Raw genomic sequence first — 18,243 nt, forward strand, 5'->3', positions numbered from 1 at the left:
CTTTAAAACGTTAGCATGCTATGAAAAAGTGTTTAAAAAATTGAAAATCAGCTAAAATATACTTATTTAACAAAAATCCCTGATAAAATTTGCTGCACTTGTCACAAAAAAGTAACTATAGGAGAGAATAGATGTATCAATGTGCTTCATATTAATCTATTTTACTATATTTTACTATCTATATGTATCCTATAACATCATGTTGTAAACCTCAAATATATAAAATAAAATTTACTTAAAAAATTTAAAACTAACATAATTCCTAAAATCAACAAAAATAGAAATTATTTAATATTAAAGAACTCTTTATATTACTTAATAAATAAAATTTATTCTCACCCTGAAATAGAAAGCTGACAGGCCACTATATTAATTTAAATACATGGTTATCTTAGTTAGAAGAGTCCTGAAAAAATGATTTTAGTAGACTTGCCTATCTTTCAATAAGTTTCCACCTCTGCCTCATCCTGTCATGCATGACTCTTTAACACAAGAAACCTGTGTCAAAGTGGCACATAAACAGCTTCAGAGAAGCAACTTTAGAGAGCAGAATTATCCTCTCAGTAATTAGATTGAGCCTCTTGGCTGAGCCTCAAGGATTGCTTTGGGACACCATTTCACTAGCATGTCCTGGGACTTATAACCCAATACAAAAGTCGAACATGGCACTATTGTGTCATGTACCCATTGTTAATTGAGGTTGAGATTGGTGAGGGATATTCTTATGTGTCAAATAAAAATTTGTTTAATTATATGATTTTCCAGATTGTTATGGTAAGAATTTAGAAATTTGATTCTTTTAAACTCCAAGATCCTATCTGCTATTTGACTCTATATTATCAAATAGCAATCTGGAAAATCATATAATTAAACAAATTTTTATTTGACACATAAGGCTTGCCAGAGTTCCAATTCTGATTGCTGGAATGGGCAATTCTCTTTTAGCTAGGGTTGGTTTGAGAACTCCGTCCATGGGTGCATGTCAGCAAATTTCAGCACGGTTTTACTTTCTGCTGTGAGTTCAATGCAATGTCTCAATTGCTGTGCTGTCCCTCTCCCAAATGCACAGATTCTCTCTATTCATCATGTGGCCACTACCCACTACCAAGGCATAGTGGAAAAGTGGCATCAGTTATTCAAGACTGTCTTTCCTACCCTCATCAGTGCCTCTTTTTGCAATATGAAGTCAAAATCAGGTACTGTGAGTGCTCACCTGATTTTTCGTTATTATAAAGGTGCTTTTTGTGTGTAGATAGTTGTTAAATTTGGTGTTCTTGTTGTTGGGTGGTGATAATCAGTGGAGCTTTTTCTTTGGCCACCTTGTTCTGACCTTCCTAGACTAGTTTTAGACATACGGAAAAATTAAGCAGAAAGTACAGGGTTCTCATATTATATCCCCCCCACCCATAATTTCTCCTATTATTAATATCTTATGTTAGTATGAGACATTTGGTACAACTAATGAAACAATATTGATGCATTATTATTAATTAAAGTTCATACATTTTTTTCAGATTGCCTTCGTTTTTGTCTATTGTTCTATTTCTACTTCAGATCCTAACCAGTATACTACATTACTTTTCATTATCAGGTATTCTTAGCCTCCTCTTGGCTGTGGTAGGTTCTCAGACTTCTGGTTTTCGATGACCTTGACAGTGTTGAGGAATACTGGTCAGGTTTATTGTAGCATGCCCCTTCTTGGGAATTTGTCTGATGTTTTTCTTATAGACTGGGTTCTGGAATTCGGGGAGGAATATCACAGAGGTAAATTGCATGAGTTTACGATGACTTACAATCAGCTAGACAAAACAGATTTCTCCATGTAAAGTTATTCCACCACCTCTACTCCCATTTTTCATACTATTGTCTTTGGAAAGATGGCACTATGCACAGCACCTACTTAAGGTGTGGAGCGTCTACACACAGTCGTTTCTTGGTATCTATTGGAGATTGTTTCCAGTATCCCCATTATACCAAAATTTGGATGCTCAATTATCTTATATAACTGGTGTAGTATTTTCATATAACCTATATACATTTTCCTGTATACTTTAAATCATCTCTAGCTTACTTAAAATACCTAATACAGAGTAAATGCTGTGTAAATAGTTGTTCTATTATATTGTTTTTCTTTGTTCTTTATTTTTATATTATTATTGTTCTAGGCTTTTTTTCATCCACGGTTAGTTGAATTAATTGATGCAGATCCTGTGATATGGAGGGCCAACTGTAATTTATTTGGAATTCTGTATGATTCTTCTTGATCACATTTTAAATTCTTCCATATACATTTTAAAATCAGATTACCAATTTCCACAAAAATTTCTGCTGAGATTTCTGTTACATTGAGTTGAATTTATAGATCAGTGAGAAGAAAACAGACATCTTAAGTGTTGAGCTTTCCAATTCATGAACATAATATATATTTCCATTTATTTGTTTTCATTGACTTCTTTCATCAGTGTCTTACACTTTCCAGCCTATAGATCTTATACATGTTTTAGAAAGTTTATACTTAAGAATTTTATACCTTTAGTCATATTGTACATGGAACTGAATTTAAAATTTTGCTTACAATTGTATGTTGCTTATATATAGAAATACACTAGATTTCTGTAAATTGACCTTATACACTTTAACACTGCTAAATTCACTTATTTCAAGTAGCTTTTTAAAGATTCCTTGGGATTTTTTACCTGAGCAATCATATTGTCTGGTGATAGGAACAGATTTACTTCTTTTTCTATTCAGTTGCCTTTTATCCCTTTTCTTGCCTTATCAAATTGCTAGATCTTCCTATATAATGCTGATTAAGAGTGTTGAGAGTAGATGTTCTTACATTCTTAGGGTAATATTAGGGAGAAATCATTCACTCTTTCACCAAAGTATGATGTTAGCTTCAGGTTTTTTGTAGGTGCTCTTTATCATGCTGAGGAAATTTCCTTCTATTACTAGTTTGCATAGAGCTTTTATCAGGAACCGGTGCTGGCTTTTGTCAAATTCTTCTGTATCTATTGAGATGGTCATGTGGTTTTGCTTTTGCGATCTGAGAAGATGGTGAATTGTAATACATTTTTTGCTTTCTAAATGTTTGTTATACTAAACTGTTATTCCGGAGACAAACTCCACTTGGTCACATTGTCCCTTTTGTATATTGTTGGATCAGATTTTCTTTCTTTCTTTTTTTTTTTTTTGAGACGGAGTCTCCCTCTGTTGCCCAGGCTGGAGTGCAGTGGCGCTATCTCGGCTCACTGCAAGCTCCACTTTCCTGGTTCACGCCATTCTCCTGCCTCAGCCTCCCAAGTAGCTGGGACCACAGGCGCCCGCCACCACACCTGGCTAATTTTTTGTATTTTTAGTAGAGACGGGTTTTCACCATGTTAGCCAGGATGGTCTCGATTTCCTGACCTCGTGATCAGCCCGCCTTGGCCTCCCAAAGTGCTGGGATTACAGGTATGAGCCACCGCACCTGGCCTGTTGGATCAGATTTTCTAAAATGTTGTTAACTTTTCTTGTTTCTATCTTCATGAAAGATATTGAATAGTAGTTTTCTTTTCTTGTGAAGCCTTTGTTTTTGATATCAGAGTAATGCTAGCCTCATAGACTAATCAGAGAACACGTCTTACCTCTTCAGTTTTCGGGATGAGTTGTAGAATTGTTATTATTTCTTTTTTAAATATTTCATAGAATTTCCCAATAAAGCTATCTGGACCAAAAGATGTCTTTGTGGTAAGGTTTCAAAGTGTGAAGTTAATTCCTTTAAATAATGACAGGCTATTGAGATTTTCTATATCTTCTTGGTTGAACCTTGATAGTTTGTGTCTTTCAAGGAATTCATTCATTTCATTTAGGTTGTTGGATTTAGCAACATAAAAATGTTCATTATAGTTCCTCATTTTTATAACTATAGAATATTTAGTAATGTTGCCACTCTTATTTCTGATATTGATTGTGTAAGTCTTTGCTCTCTTTCTGCCTTCAACCCTCTTTTTTATTTGCTGAAGAATCTGGCTAAAGGTTTACCTATTTTATTGATATTCTCAGTGAGTCTGCTTTTGATTTCACTGATTTTTTCTATTGTTTTTCTATTTTATAGATTTCAGCTCTGGCCTCTATTATAGCTTTTCTTTGTATTTTGGTGTGTGTTTGCTCTTTTTTTCTAGTTTTTTAAGGTGGACTCTGAAGTTGTTGATTTATTTCTTTTCTAATGTAAAAGAAATCATAATGCTGTAAATTTCCCTCTAATTACTGCTTTAGCTGCCTCCCTTGAATTCTGATATATTGTGTCTTGATTTTGATGCAGCTCAAAATAATTTCCCATTTGGTTTCTTCCTTGACCCGTGTTTTTTAAAGAATGTTGTTATCTAGTTTCCAATTTTTTTTCTTCAAACAGTTATCTTTTTTTTTTTAATGGTTTAAATGGTTTATTGAAGAATAACATATATACAGGAAGGTGCACACATTATCTCTAACAAAATACATATCCACATAGTGAACACACTCATGTAATCTCCACCCACATCAAGAAATAGAATATTATTAGAACCCTAAGAGGGCCCCTTGTCCCCCCTACCAGCTACTACTCTCTCACTATCCTGACTTCTAACACCATAGGTTAGTTTTGCCTCTTTTTGAACTTTAAATACTGAGACTATACAGTATGTTGTATTTTGTGTCTGATTTCTTTTGCTTAATGTTGTATGTCTGTGAGAGCTCACCAGTTGATTATCTTTAAAAGTGACTTAGGCGATAAGAAAAGTCTGTATATTTACCCATGTTGTTGATATTCTTGGGGCTCTTCATTCATTTTGATGAATCTAGATTTCCATGTAGTATCATTTTTCTTCTCTACAAAAGACTTCCTTTTACATTTCTTATAGAATGGGTCTGTTGGAGAGGAATTATTTCAGCTTTTATATAGCTCAAAAAGCCTTGATATCTTTTTTGTTTTTGGAAGATATTTTCTCTGGGTAAAGTATTGTAGTTTGGCAGGTTATTTCGTTCTTCATTTTCTAATATTAAAAAGCTACTACTCTACTGTGTTCTTCTGGTTTTGAAGAGATATCTGCTGTCATTTTTATAATATCTTCATTCCTCTGTAATTAATGTGTCCTTTTTCCCTGCTTGTGAGATTTTCTCTTTTGCTTTGCTATAATTTTCTTAATATTTATTGTTCTTAGGGTTTTTGAGCTTCTTATATCTACTGATTTATAGTTTTTATCAAACATAGAAAAATTTTGGAAATTATTTCTTCAAATATATTTTCTATCCCTCTGCTTTCTCCTCTACTTCAGAGACCCCCAATTATACTTACAGCAATTATTTGAGGTGATTTCACAGCTCTGTCTGATGCTCTATTTTCCCCAATATTATCTCTATTATGTTTCATTTTGGATCATTTTTATTGCTATTTATTCAAGTTCACCAATCTTTTCTTCTGTAATATCTGCTCTGACATTAATTAAGTTTACATATCTAGAACTTCATTGTGTTATTTTTTATTTTTCAAATCTTTTTTAGCATGTCCAATCCTTCTTCTAGTTTCTTGAACATATGGAATACAGTTAACTTTAAATGTCACTGTCTACTAATTCTGCCATCTGTGTCATTTCTGTGTCAGTTTTGATTAACTGTCTTCTTCCCTCAATATGTATATTTACCTCCTTTTTTGTCTGCCTAGTAATTTTTGTTTGGAAGACAGACATTGTGAATTTTATTTTACTGGATGCTGGATATTTCTCTATTTTGATAGTCTTGAGCTTTGTTCTTGGACATGTACTTTAAAACAGAATAATCTTTCTGGGCTTGCTTTAAAGATTTAATAGGTGGAATATTGCAGCAGTGCTTAGTCTAGGGCTAATTATTTCCATTACTAAGGTAAGTACTCAGTTGAATACCTGAAGGGACACTCTGCAAATCTCTATAGTTCTCCTTTTGTGAAGCTCTCCCTTCTTTGGTACTCTCTTCTGCAAACTCAAGCTGCCTTGGTCTCCCTAGACTCTCAGCTCTGTCTCTTCAACTCACGGAGATGATCAAAATTGACTCAGGTTCCCACTCCTTTTACTGGGGCTTGGAAACACCCTCAAGGCAGAAAGATGAGCCAATAATAGGGCTCCCCTTGTTTTTCGTCCATCTCTCAGGGATCATTGCATTTCATTGTCTGACGTCAAATATCTTGGTAACTGTTATTTCATATGTTTTGTTCATTGTTTTCATTGTTTCAGTCCAGAGGGCAAGTCTGGTCTTAATTATTCCATCTTAGCCCAAAGTAGAAGTTTTCTATCCTTTACTTTTGAAAATCTCCTTTCTGTAGTTCCTGTGACATGATTTCCTCTTGATTATCCCCTTGTTTTTTGTAATTACCCTTCTTCCACTCACCCCATAATCTATATGTCTCTATTCTTATCTCTACATTTTCCCCTCTTAAGGCTCATCCACCACTGTGGGTCCAGGTACCATCCCATCTGTATATCTATATCCTATCTACTGCTGCCTGAAAGGATTTCCATTTGAACATCTTGCTCTCATTTCAATTCAACAGCTTGGTATATTGCAAAGTGCACTTTTTTTTTTTTTTTTTTTTTTTTTTTGAGACGGAGTCTTGCTCTGTCCCCCAGGCTGGAATGCAGTGGCGCGATCTCGGCTCGCTGCAAGCTCCGGCAAAGTGCACTTTTTAAGGTGTCAAAATGCCTGGATTCTAGTCCATGCTGTGCCACTAACTACTTAGTTAGGTAACCTTAGAGAGAAATAACTTATACGTTCTTGGCTTCAATTTAACCTATAAAGTGGTTACACTCTTTAGAAAAATTCTAATAAAAAGAAAAAAAAATTCTGAAGAAAAAAAAGGAAAATTCTAATCTTTTTTTTTTACATTAACACCCTTTAATTCTAAGTAACTCTGATTAAAACTGTTAAATTTTCATTACCTTACCCACTTCCTGTCTCTGAAAACTAGCTGCCTTCACCTCAAATTTGCATTAATGCTGTAGCCTAACAAACTTCATTTCTTTCTTCCCACTCTGTTGGATGTTACTGCCAGATATTCTTCCTTAAATACTTTAATCAACTCAGATCCCTGTGCAAGAAATTTTAATAGCTCTCTGTTGCCAGACACATTAAACATCAACCCTTCTGCCTTACTTTTAGGACACTTATTCCATGTTTCTATACAATTTTCTATCCCACTACTCACCTACATGAATATTCAGCCTTATTCTGGACTGGTTTTTCCCTATTGTCCATCCTACTATTTCTGTCCCCATACCTGCTGTTCTTCTAGCTTAGTGTACCTTCTTCTCCATCCATCCAAGTCCTATCTATCTCTCAAGAACCAACTCAAGCCTCTCTTCTTCCATGAAGCTTTTGCTTAATGCTTCAGAATATGCGGATGTCTTTATTTTATAAGTTCTTATTGTACTTCCTCAGGATACCTCATATTCTAACTGCTAAGTATCTATCTGATTATTTCATTCCTGGTAAGTTTTTGGCTTCTCGTATACAATTTAAGGTTCTTGGAGATGCAAATCACACCTTTTCCTTCTCTCGGTATCTTGCAAGCACATGGTGTTTATCAATAAATCCTCATTGACTAGTGAAAAGCCATTCAACTGAGGTTTAGCTCATTTCTTTGCTGAATTATTTTGTGTGTGTGTGTGTGTGTGTGTGTGTGTATGTCAAAACGCTGTTTTCTAAGACAGTTTGAGACCATGTTTATCCATGTTATGCTGAAATTCACTTGTGCTTTCTAACCACTGCTCATTCCTAAGTTTTCAGAAGCAAATCCTTGATTAGTGAGTCTGAGCTGGGAATTTGGAATACAGACCTGTCTTGATGGCAGGAGCTGTGCTTGCATCACTTCACTCATTCCTTAGTGAATTTAGCAGCTCCTTCCTAGGAAATATGTAAGTGAATCATTGTGATAAAGAAGGAGAGAAAGGCTCAGAGCTCTAGACCTTGATGACTTAGGAATAAACATCCATCTATAGAAAAGGAAGAGAGAAAGCGAAAGATGACACAACTATGTCATGGTACCTCTAGGATGAGCAATCAGGTACTGGCCAAAATCTGAAGAACCAGACAGCTTTAAGGAAGGGCGGAGAAAAAGAAATTGTCAGCCGACTTTCTTGGAAATGAAAGTGTGCTAAATAAAGGAAAGGAAGCAGGGAACTGTGAAAGGATTTCACAGAAGCGAACGTCTTGAATTTGTTTTGAGTAACTTAGTATGCGGTATGAATAGTATTTTAAGGCTTCTGAAATCACACTTTGCCCTGTTAAACTCAGAATTCATTCTTAGGCTTCTGAAGTAGTGAAATGGAAACAACGCAGCTTCTTGGTTTTATGTACATGTGGTTGGAATAAATGCATCCCCCCCAACCTTTGCAACCATTGCCCCTTTCCCTACCAAAAGAAAATGCTCACAGTTTTGCCCTTCTTTCTTTTTCATTTACTTGCCCCACCAAATTGGCTTTAGTAAGCAGACTATAATCCACAAAGCTGTTTGTTGTGCGTAGGAACCACAAATTTCACCCACAATCAGGTGTTTCACAGCCAGCTACAAGGAGAAAAATAATCAAAGGCATGTCAATTGAATTGCTGGAAGATATTGGTCATCTCTTTTTTCACAGATGCTTCATTAGTGAGTTCACTGAACTGACCCCTACAGAAGGCTTTGTCTAGTGGAATGACTGAGCATCATGAGATGAAGGCCTTAACTGGCTATTGGACTTTGAGAAACCCACTTAACCTCTGTGCTTTAGGTGTCTCATCTGTAAAATTAGAGGGCTGAACTATACAATCTCTGAGGTACCATCCAGGATTGACAAATGATTTGTGACCACTCTGCTGCCTCCAGTGCTCCTGATATTTATCGCTCCTGATATTTATCTCTGCCTTCATGTTCTATCTACTCTTAGATTCTGAGGAAACTCTTCTTTTCTCACCTTCTAGACAAATTCTTGGTTTTATCACCTGGCTCTTCTTTTTGTTAGTTTATTTTTTCTTGATGGTTGAAAACTACAAATGGGTTAAATGTTCCTCAGTTCAGAAGTCAGAAACAGTCAGCCCTGACAAACACAGTGTTTAGTTTAATTTTTTCTTTTTTGAACTTTTTTTTGAAACATGGAATTAGTTACCAGCATTTAAAAATCAAGAGATCACACATAAATATCCAGATTTTTAACTTTTCTGAATGAATCATAAAATCAAGAAACAAAAGGTGCTCATTTCTTAAGGGATCAGCTAGGGGAGTGATACTCCCTTTTAGCCTGATCTCTCCAGTTTACACCTCCCATTTCTCATTGTCTTCCTGGCACTGAGGCCAAGTATAGTTGCCATTTATTATTATGCCTTGTGTTGCTGGTTCACTGTTTATGTGGGGCATGGGCTCCTCCAGTTTACTACAACCCTCACCACTTCTTATGACATTGAGGATGAATGTCAGTTACTATTTATTAGCACAATTACATTGTCATATTCATATGCTATATTGAAAATGAAGCTGATATTTTATACCTGCATCTCTATCAAAAGTAAGAAAACATATTAAACTAAAAGAGCCGAGTGTTTTATTTGTCCAACTCAATGTACAGTTTTCTTTTCCCTTCCTGACTTCATCTGTGTTTGTAACCTCTACTCTAAGTTGAATATATTCTCAATATATCCCACCTTCACAAAAGACATTTATCCCAGAGTCTCCGTTTTTTCTCTTTGCATCCCCTTCTTATGCCTGCCTGCTCCACATAAAGTAGTTGGGGGAGTTTGTGGGTGGCCTGTAATAGAAGATGCCAGCTAGAAGATTTAAAGTTTTATAGTAAAAAAGAAAGTACTGACCTGGTATTGTTTCAAGACAGAATATTTGTTTGAACTCACCTAAATCTGCCACATCACTTCCAAAGGGACCATGAAGAAATATTGCAGATTTGCTGCAAAGGCAGAAAAAGTGCTTTAATAGCATTCTAGTCATAGCTTTGCACCATGGGAGTTTCTGTTCCCAGTTGTCACAGCTGAAGTATGCTGATTTTCCATGACATATTTTGGGTCTATTTCCCTGTAACACACATTTAAAGAGTTTAAGAAAGTAAAATACCTGGACAGATGCTTCCTTTTAATAGTAATCTTGACATAGTTGGTAACTTCTTTTTGCATCAAAATCACCTAGGTGATGCGGATTCCAAGGCCTCATCCTCAGAAATTCTGATTGTGCAGGTCAGGGTGGAGTATATGTGTCTGCATATGTCAGTGGAGGTGCTGATCCAGGTGATCAGTGGCTCACACTTTAAGAAACGATCATCTATGAAGGGTTAGCCATGCTGCCTCAGCATGGAAAGGCAAACCTTGTCTTTTTCTTTAAGTTTATCCAGACAAACATTTAAACAATTTCTCAGTAAGTCACTTTAGGGCCACACACTAAAAAAAAAAGAGTCACAAACCAGATTAACACAATACTACTACAATTTGAGAACTTCAACAAAAAAATAAAAACCCTAGACACAGAGCAGAGCTTCCTATCTCCATTTTCTGGCCACTAATAGGCATGGATCAGAAAAAAGCATCACTTACTTTTCTCCATATTACACAACCCCAACACATAAAGGTGTCTAAAGGACAAGGATGTGGGGAAATCACACTCCAAACCTCAAATGAACTATTTTCCCATTTACAAATGCAGGGCAAATATTGTAACACAATTCCTGTGGTGTTATTTCTTCTGGTGTGGGTGTTCTTTAAGTGAATGAAGTAGCTTGCTTCTCTTTCCAGGACATGCTTTGCTTTTCTCTGAACAAAGTTCAGAAGTTTGTAGCAGCTTGTGCTTGGAAAAATTAGCTGCTTGAGGTAGTAGATGGAGGCTATGCATTCTAAATGCTTATTAACAATACAGGTTCTGGAGGCGGAGCAAGATAGTGGAAGAGAAGGCTCTACCAATTGTCCTCCCCCTGCAAGGACAGCAATTTAACAGCTATCTACACAAAAAAGCACCTTTATGAGAACCAAAATACAGGTGACCACTAACGCTCCTTGGTTTTAACTTCATATCACTGAAGGAGGCACTAAAGAGGCAGGAAAAAAAGACTTGAATCACCAACACCACCCCTTCTCCACCTCCCAGCAGCAGTGGCATAGTGAAGAGAGTGTTTTTGTCCCCTGGGGAGAGGGAGAATTCAGCAACTGTGAGGCACTGAACTCAGTGCTCTCCTGTTATCACAGAATGAAAAACCATACTTAACTCAGCTGACCCTCCATGTGGAGGGAGCATTTAAACCACCCCTAGCCAGAGGGAAATTTCTGATCCCAACAGTTGGAACTTGAGTTCCTGTAACACCTGCCACCGTGAGCCAAAGTGCTCTAGGGACCTAAATAAACTTGAAAGGCAGTCTAAGCCACAATGACTGCAACTTCTAGGCAAGTCCTAGTGCTGAACTGGCCTCAGAGCCTATATTAGTCTGTTCTCACATTGCTATAAAGAAATATCTGAAACTGGATCATTTGTAAAGAAAAGTGGTTTAATTGATTCATGGTTCCACAAGCTGTGCAGAAAGCGTGATGCTGGCATCTGTTGAGTTTCTGGGGAGGCCTCAGGAAACATACAATATGGCGGGAGGTGAAGTGGGAGCAGGCACTTCACATGGCCGGAGCAGGAGGAAGAGAGAGCGAGGGGAGAGGTGTCACACAGTTTTAAATTACCACACCTCATGAGAATGAACTCACTATCATGAGGACAGTACAAGGGGATGGTGCTAAACCGTTCATGACAAACCACCCCTATAATCCAGTCACCTCCCTCCATGCCCCCCTCCAACACTGGGGATTACATATTGACATGTGATTTGGTGGGAAAACATCTAAACTATATCAGAGCCATAGAACTGGGGGACATGCAACCTACTGAGACATCAACTGAAGTGGCTAAGGGAGTGATGGCATCGCCTCTACCCTAACCCCAGGCTGCACAGCTTGCAGCTGCAAAAGAGACTCCTTCCATCTGCTTGAGGAGAGGAGAGGACAGAGTGGGGAACACGTTGTCCTGCATCTTGGATAGCAGCTCAGCCACAGCAAGACAGAACACTAGTCAGAGTCTTGAGGCCCCCTTTCCAGGCCCTAGCTCCCAGATGACATTTCCAGATATGTGCTGGGACAGAAGGGTACCTGCTTCCTTGAAGGGAAGGACCCAGTTCTGGCAGACTTTATTACCTGCTAACTGAAGAGCCCTGTGTCCCTGAATAATCAGCAGTGATAACCAGATACTACATCGAGGGCCTTGGGTGAGATACACAGACTTGCTGGCTTCAGATGAGACTCTGCACATCCCCAGATATGATGGCTATGAGGCAAGACTTCTGCTTGAGAAAAGCAAAGGCAAAGGTAAAGTGGACTTTGTCTTATACCTAAGGAACCAGCTCAGCCACAGGAGAGTAAAGCACCAAGTGGGCTCTTGGGGTGCCCGATTCCAGGACTTAACCTTTGGACAGCAGTTTTGGACCTTGCCTGAACCAAAGGGAAGCCCAGTGCTCTGAAGGGGAGTCCCAGGCCAGGCAGAATTCACCACAGCTGACTGAAGAGGCCTTGGACCTCAAGGGAACGTTGGTGGTAGTCTGGTAGTACTCCCTGTGGGCCTGTGGTGGCAGTAACCATGGAGTGAGGCTCCTCTACCTTTGGAAATGGTAGCAAAGAGTAGGAAGGACTGCATCTTGTAGTTTGAGTGCCACTTCAGCCACAATATACTAGAACACCAGGTAGACTGCTAAGGTTTTTGACTGCAGTCCCTGGCCCCTGGATGGCAACTCTTGACACACCTGGGGCCTGGAGGCACTCATCACCCTGAAGGCAAGGAAACAAGCCTTACTGTCTTTGCCACCTGCTGATTGTACAGCCCCGGGGCCTTGAGTGAACACAAGTGGTAGGCAAAGAGTGGTTATAGCAAGCCTTGTATGAGACACAGGGCTGTGATGGCCTCAGATCTGACCCAGCACAGTCCTAGTAGTAATGGCCACAATGGTGCTTGTGTTACTCTACAGCCAGCTCCAGGAAGCTCAGAACAGACAGAGAGACTCTGTTTGGGAGAAAGTGAGAGAAGAGAACACTAGTTTCTGCCTGCTAAACCCAATAATTCTTCCAAATTTTGTCCGAGCATGAAAGCGGTACCTTAGTGAGTCTGCAGGAACGACAGCATTACTGGGCTGGAGGTTCCCCATAAAGTAATTACAGCTTAGGTGATAACACCAAAGTCCTTTTGAATTTCTGGAAAGCCTTCCCAAGAAGGATGGGTAGAAACAAGCCCAGACTGCAAAGAGTAAAATCAATATGTAACTCTTCAATGACTAGAAACTAACAAATATTCACAAGCATCAAGACCATCCATTGAAACATGACCTCACAGAACAAACTAAATAAGGCACCAAGGACCAATTCTAAAAAGATGGAGATATGTGACCTTTCAGATAGATAATTCAAAATAGCTGTGTTGAGGAAACTCAAAGAAATTCCAGGTAACGCAGAGAAGGAATTCAGAATCTTATAAGATAAATGTAATGAAGAGATTGAAATAATTAAAAAGAGTCAAACAGAAATTCTGGAGTTGAAAAAATGCAATTGACATACTGAATAATGCATTAGAGTCTATTAATAGCAGGATTGATCAAGCAGAAGAAAGAATTAGTGAATGTGGAAACAGGCTATTTGAAAATGAACAGTCAGCAGGGATAAAAGAAAAAAAAGAATTAAAAAAATGAAGCACACCTACAAGATTAGGAAAATAGTCTCAAAAGGGCAAATATAAAATTTATTGACCTTATGAAGTAGGTAGAGAAAGAGATGGGGTAGAAAGTTTATTCAAAGGGATAATATCAGAGGCATTCCCAAACTTTGAGAAATATATCAATATGCAACTACAAAAAGATGATAGAACACCAATCAGATTTAACCTAAAGAAGATTACCTCAAGGCATTTAATATTCAAACTCCCAAAGGTAAAAGATAAAGAAAAGATTCTAAAAGCAGCAGGAGAAAAGGAACAAATAAGATACAATGGAGCGCCAATATGTCTGGCAGCAGACTTTTCAGTGGAACCCTTACAGGAAACCTTTCCGTGGAGAAAGTGGCATGACATATTTAAAGTGCTGAAGGAAAAATCTTTTAGCCTAGAATAGTATTTCCAGTGAAAGTATCCTTCAAAAATGAAGAGAAATAAAGACTTTCCCAGACAAACAAAAGCTGAGAGATATCATCAACAACAGATATTACCTACAAGAAATGCTAAAGGGCATTTTTAAGTCTGAAAGAAAAGGATGATAATGAGCAAGAAGCAATTGTCTGAAGTTATAAAACTGTTAATTGTAAGCGCACAGAGAAACAGAATATTATAACACTGTATCTGTGGTGTGTAAACTACTATTAAGTAGAAAGACTAAACCAGGAAACAATCAAAATAATAACTACAACTTTTTAAGGCATAAGCCGTACAATAAAAACAAATAGAAACAACCAAAAGTTAAAAAGCTTGGAGACAAAGTTAAGGTGTGGAATTTTTATGTTTTTGCTTTGTTTATTTATTCAGTGTTAAGTTGTTATCAGTTTAAAATAATGGGTTACAAGGTGTTATTTGCAAGCCTCATGGTAACCTCAAATCAAAAAACATACAATGGAGATTTAAAAATTAAAAGCAATAGGGCCAGGCACAGTGGCTCACACCTATAATCCCCAGCACTTTGGGAGGCTGAGGTGGGCAGATCACGAGGTCAGGAGTTCAAGACCAGCTTGATCAACATGGTGAAACCCCATCTCTACTAAAAATACAAAAAATTACCTGGGTGTGATGGTGGGCACCTGCAATCCCAGCTACTCAGGAGGCTGAGGCAGGAGAATCACTTGAACCCAGGAGGTGGAGGTTGCAGTGAACCGAGACAGCACCACTGCACTCCAGCCTGGGCAACAGAGTGAGGCTCCATCTCGAAAAAAAAAATTAAAAGCAATAAATTAAAACATACCACCAGGGAAAACCATCTTCACTAAAAAGAAGACAGGAAAGAAGGGAAGAAGGAAGAGAAGACCCAAACCACAGGAAAACAAATAACAAAATAGAAAGTGTAAGTTCTTACTGATCAATAATTACATTGAACGTAAATGGACTAAAATCTCCAATCAAAAGACATAAAGTGGATGAATGAATTAAAAAAAAAAACAAGACTCAACAATGTATTGTCTACAAGAATAACGCTGTACCTGTAAAGACACATGTAGATTAAACATAAAGGAATGGCAAAAGATATTCCATGCAAATAGAAATTTAAAAAATCAGGAGTAGCTATAGTTATATCAGACAAAATAGACTTCAGGACAAAAAACTATAAAAAGAGACAAGGAAGTTTATATAGTGATAAAGGGGTCGATTCAGCAAGAGGATATAACAATTGTTAATATATATGGACCCAACACTGGAGTGCATAGATGTATAAAGATATGAAGCAAATATTATTAAACTAGAGAGAGATAGACCCCAGTACAATAATTTCTGTGGAATTCAACAACCCGCTTTCAGCATTGGACAGCTTATCCAGATAGAAAATCAATAAAGAAACATTGAACTTAATCTGCACTATAGACCAAGTGGACCTAATAGATATTTATAGAACATTTCATCCATTGGCTGCAGAATACACATTATTCTCCTCATCACATAGATCATTCCCAAGGACAGACTATATGTTACTTCACAAAACTAGTCTTAAATCTTTTTAAAAAATAAAATTATATCAAGTATCTTCTCTGAAGAAAAGTGAATAAAATGAGGAATCAATAACAAGAGGAATTTTGGAAACTATAAAAACACATGGAAATTAAACAATATGCTCCAGAATGACAGGTTGGTGTATGAAGAAATAAACAAGGAAATTAAAAAATTTATTGAAACAAATGATAATGGAAACACAATATGCCAAAACCTGTGGGATACAGCAAAAGTAGTACTAAGAAGAAAGTTTATAGCTGGAAGTGCCTACATCAAAAAAATAAGAAAACCTTCAAATACACAATATAATGATGTATCTTAAAGAATGAGAAATGCAAGGGCAAACCAAAATCATTATTAGTAGAATAAAATAAATAAAGATCAGAGCAGAAATAAATAAAATTAAAACACAGAACACAGAAGATAAACAAAATGAAAAGTTGGTTTTTTTGAAAGAATGGGCAAAATCAACAAAACTTTAACCAGAATGAAAAAGAAAAGAAGAGAGAAGTCTCAAATAAATAAAATCAGCGATGAAAATGGAGAGATTACAGCTGATACTGCAGAAATGCAAAGGATCATTGGAAGCTACTATATGCTAATAAACTAGAAAACTTAGAAAAAATAAATAAATAAATTCCTAGACACATGCAACTTACCAGGATTGAACCATGAAGAAATCCAAAATGGGAACAGACCAATAACAAGGAACATCAAAGCTGTAACAAAAAGTCTCCTAGCAAACAGAAGCCAGGGAACTGATAGATTCCCTGCTGAATTTTACCAAACATTTAAAAGACTTATACCAATCCTAATTAAACTATTCCAAAAAATTGAGGAGGAGAGAATCATTCATAACTCATTCTATGAGGCCAGTATTACCCTGATAACAAAACCAGACAAAGACACATCAAAGAAAGGAAACTGTATGCCAATATCCCTGATGAACATTGATGCAAAAATCCTCATCAAAATACTAGCAAATGAAATTCCATAATACATTAAAGAGATCATTCAGAATGACCAAGTGGGGTTTATCTCAGGAACACAAGGATGGTTCAACATATGCAAATCAATCAGTGTGATACATCATATCAAGAGAATGAAGGACAAATACCATATTATCATTTCAATTGATACTTAGAAAGCATATGATAAAATTCAATATCTCTCCATAATAAAAACCCTCAATAAACTGGTATAGAAGGAATATGCTTCAACATAATAAAAGGCATATATGATGGACACACAGTTAGCATCATACTAAATGGGGAAAATCTGAAAGCCTTTCTTCTGAGAACTAGAAAATGATAAGGATGCCCACTGTCAACACTAGTATTCAACATAGTACTGGAACTCCTAGCTAGTACAATTAAACAAGAGAAAGAAATAAAAGATATCTAAATTGGAAAGGAAGAAGCCAAATTATCTTCATTTGTAGATGATATGATTTTCTATTTGTAAAAACCTAAAGACTCCACCAAGAAACTATTAGAATTTATCAACAAATTCAGTAAGGCTGCAGGATACAAAATCAACATACAAAAATCAGTAACATTTCTGTATGCCAAGAGTGAACAATCTGAAAAAGATATAAGAAAGTAATGCCATTTACAATAGCTACAAACAAAATTAAATACTAGGAATCAACATAACTAAAGTAGTGAAAGATCTTTGCAATGAAAACTATAAAACACTGGTGAAAAAAATTGAAGAGGACACACAAAGAAATAGAAATATATTTTATGTTTATGGATTGGAAGAATTGATATTGTTAAAATGTCCATAATACCCAAAACAATCTACAAGTTCAATGGAATATCTATTAAAATAACAATGATATTCTTCACAGGAATGGAAATAACAATTGTCAAATTTATATAAAAACGCAAAAGACCCAGAATAGCCAAAGCTATCATGAGCAAAAAGAACAGAACTGGAAGAATCACATTACCTGACTTCAAATTATACTACAAAGCTATATTAACCAAAACAGCATGGTACCAGCATAACAACAGACACCTGGACCAATCGAGCAGAGTAGAAAAGTCAGAAACAAATTCATACGTGTACATTAGAATCATTTTAAACAGAGGTGCCAAGAACATACATTAAGGAAAGGTCAGTCTCTTCAATAAATGGTGGTGGGAAAACTGGATATCCATATGCAGAGGAATGAAACTAGACCTCTATCTCTCACCATATACAAACACCAAATCAAAATGGATTTAAATCTTAAATCTAAGACCTCAAACTATCAAACTATTAAAGGAAAATCTTGAGGAGACTCTTCAAGACATTGGGTGGGGCAAATATATTTTGAGTAATACTCCACGAACACAGGTAACCAAAGCAAAGATGGTTAAATGGTATCACAGTAAGTTACAAAGCTTCTGCACAGTAAAGGAAACAATCAACAAAGTGAAGAGACAACCCACATAATAGGAGAAAATACATGTAAACTATCCATCTGACAAGGGATTAATAACAAGAATATATAAGGAGCTCAAACAACTCAATATGAA

The 18,243-nt window shown here is 36.7% G+C and overlaps 1 protein-coding gene across 1 annotated transcript in view; it reads left to right on the forward strand.

The window, feature by feature from the left end:
- RTL4 (retrotransposon Gag like 4) overlaps positions 1 to 18,243 on the forward strand; it is a 379,550-nt gene that overhangs the window by 317,925 nt on the left and 43,382 nt on the right. The window lies entirely within an intron of this gene.

Source organism: Pongo pygmaeus, chromosome X (genome assembly GCF_028885625.2).
Source record: "Pongo pygmaeus isolate AG05252 chromosome X, NHGRI_mPonPyg2-v2.0_pri, whole genome shotgun sequence".
Lineage (NCBI taxonomy): Eukaryota > Metazoa > Chordata > Mammalia > Primates > Hominidae > Pongo > Pongo pygmaeus.